The 3011-nt window shown below is 37.8% G+C and overlaps 1 pseudogene; it reads left to right on the top strand.

Annotated features, from left to right (window-relative positions):
• Positions 1-1597: 1597 nt before the first annotated feature.
• Positions 1598-2170, top strand: LOC116095411 (annotated as a pseudogene).
• The last annotated feature ends 841 nt before the right edge of the window (positions 2171-3011 follow it).

Raw genomic sequence — 3011 nt, 5'->3', positions numbered from 1 at the left:
GAACTTTTGTACATGTGTGTTTGTATGTGTGAGTGTTTGTCTGAATGATGGCATATGTTTATGCGGAAATCTGTACATGTGTGTACATGTGTTAAATGTTTGTCTAGTGTGTTTTCATGTGTTGAAAACGGTCTTATAGGAGAGAGTACATCTGTGTGAATCAATGGGAAGTTTTTAATATATGTATAAGTATTGAGGGAATCTGTATGTGTGAGTCTGTGAATGTGAGCATGGATGTATGTGTGTGCTTATATGTGTGTATATTTGTGTGTATGTCTGTGTGTGAGTATGTGTGTTCATATACATGTGAGAATGTCTATTTGCATGTTTCTGTGTATGTCTGTTTATGAGTCTGAGTATGTGTGCATTTGTGTGTGACAAAGCTTATCTCTGTGAGTATGTGTGTGGGGGTTGTGGGTATGTGTGCATTGTGTGAGTGTGTTTGTATAATTCTGTACATCTTTATATAAGAGTGGGTCTATGTGTATGCATATGCATGATGAGTATGTGTAAATGTCTGTGTGTTGTGTGTGTGTGGTGTGTGTGTGAGAGAGATAGAGAGAGAGAAAGCAGAAGAGAGAGAGAGAGAATGAGAGAAAGAGAATGAGAACCAGACACATGCTGCAACAAAGTGGCACACACAGAGAGTGTGTACACAGGCACAAGCTTGCCTAGTTATGAATGTGGTGGCCAGAGGTCATCTTAACAGGTCTTGGTTGTCTACTGCATCCCTGTGTTCCAGAAATCAAACCCAGCTTATCAAGCTAGAACATAAAGCTTTTTGCACATTCAACACTCAGGATGCCATGACAATCACAGGATAAATAACTAATATACAGTGATTGCATAATTAACCTTTTATGAAAATTAATATTAGAGTTAGTGAAGTTAATATAAAAGATGGCTTAATTTTAGCCTTTAAACAATTGAAAAAAATTTGAAGTATATCATTACATAAGTATGATTTTTGTAGAGACAGGGTTTTCTCTGTGTAGTCTTGATTGCCTCTGTAGACTAGGCTGGCCTTGAATTCATACCCGCCTGCCTCTTCTGTGGTTAAACTGTGAAGTGCCACTTCCAGGCCACGACAATACTTCTACTTCTACTTTAGAAATATTTTGCATCATACTTTATTTTTTGACACAAATATTTATGTAAATGGTATGAATAAAATAAAAAATAATTTTAAAATGAATTACAATAACTTTTAAATACAATCATAGAGGAAATTTTGTGTTTGCCATAAATGTGTAAATTTCACACAGAGGCTGTATATCTGTGGAATAGTGGTTAATGACAATATAAGTGTAATTTAAAGGGAAATCCTGTAGAATAGCTTTATGAGGGCAGCAGTAGTGAAAGAGAAAGCAATGATGGAACCCACATGCCTGAGATAAGAAAAATGCCCAGACACAAGCAGATAGTGAGGTAAAGAAAGTGAAAAGAGAATTGGGAAGCAAGAAGAGGGTATTTGGAAAGGGGAAACTTGTGTTCGTCCCTGTTTAAGATAGATTCACATAGCAGGCTTGTCAGAAAACCTAGAGGAGAAGACTCAAACACACTACCCGGAGAGCCATCAGCATCTGCAAGACCCACAATGACTAGGCTCTGTGCTTTCCTCATGATCCTGATAGTGATGAGTCACTGGTCAACCTGTTCTCTAGGATGTGACCTGCCTCACCCTGATAACCAAGGGAATAAGAGTGCCTTGACATTCCTGGAAGAAATGAGAAGTCTCCCACCTTTCTCCTGCCTGAAGGACAGAAAGGACTTTGCATTCTCCTTGGAGAATATGGATGCTTAGCAGATCCAGAAGGCTCAAGCCATCCTTGTCCTGAGAGATCTTTCCCAGCAGATCTTGAACCTCTTCACATCAAATGACTCATCTGATGCTTGGGATGCAACCCTCCTAGAGTCATTCTGCAATAAGCTCTACCTGCAGCTCAAAGACCTTAAAGACTGTGTGATGCAGTATGTGGGGGCACATGAACCTCCCCTGACCCAGGAAGACTCCCAGGTGGCTGTGAGGGGATACTTCCACAGGATGACTGAGTACCTGAGAGAGAAGAAACACAGCCCCTGTGCCTGGGAGGTGGTCAGAGTAGAAGTCTGGAGAGCCCTGTCTTCTTCAGCCAAGTTGCTGGCAAGACTGAGTGAGGAGAAGGAGTGAGTCCTGAGACAAAGTGTGGAGAGGACTCCCCTGGACTAGAACATTGCATCTCACATTATAAGCTCTCCTTCAAAAACTCTCATTACTTTCAGTATGACTATAACCAGCCTGCTTAAATGTTTCCGCATTATCGAGCAATTATTTTCAATATGTAAAACCATGTTTGTATCTTCCCCACTTGTTCTTATTTATTTATTTATTTATTTATTTATTTATTTGTTGTGCTATTAATATATTTTAAGGAATATATATGAAATATTTCATTCTTACATTTTTAATGTAACAAATTATAATTTGTAATTAATTTATTTTGTATTCAAATAAATCAAATAAATTTGATTTATAAGGCACTTTTGTTTAGTTAATTTGCTATCTCTTTAACCTTATCAAATCTTTAAACGTTAGAGCCTACACTATAAATATAGAACAAATGAACAGTTTTCTAATATTAGAGGATACACACATACACTGCACAGTATTTAGACAAAATCTAAATATTTTCATCTTCTTCTCTCCAGTATGGAGTATTCTTCTGGATGTATAGATAGCATGCTGTGCTTTAGAAAGCCAGAGAATCTTGCTCCTGTCATATTCCTTAGTCCAATTTCACCAAATATTCCATGGATTAATTCAGCATCTGATTTCCCTGATGTCATATACCGATTATCTCCTCTTATCATTAATGTGTTTTGGGTTCTAAATATGAGTGAGAACATGTATAGCAATGCAAAACAGATCAAGAAAAATGACCAGCCTGCCTGTAAAACACAGAAAAGCAATACAAGAGAAACCTGGAAATTAACTCCACTCATAATAGCCTCCTAAACCAGTCCTGGGAATA

Source organism: Mastomys coucha, unplaced genomic scaffold, assembly GCF_008632895.1.
Source record: "Mastomys coucha isolate ucsf_1 unplaced genomic scaffold, UCSF_Mcou_1 pScaffold18, whole genome shotgun sequence".
Lineage (NCBI taxonomy): Eukaryota > Metazoa > Chordata > Mammalia > Rodentia > Muridae > Mastomys > Mastomys coucha.
The sequence above is the reverse complement of the archived record's forward strand: the minus strand, read 5'-3'. Positions and strand labels throughout refer to the sequence as shown.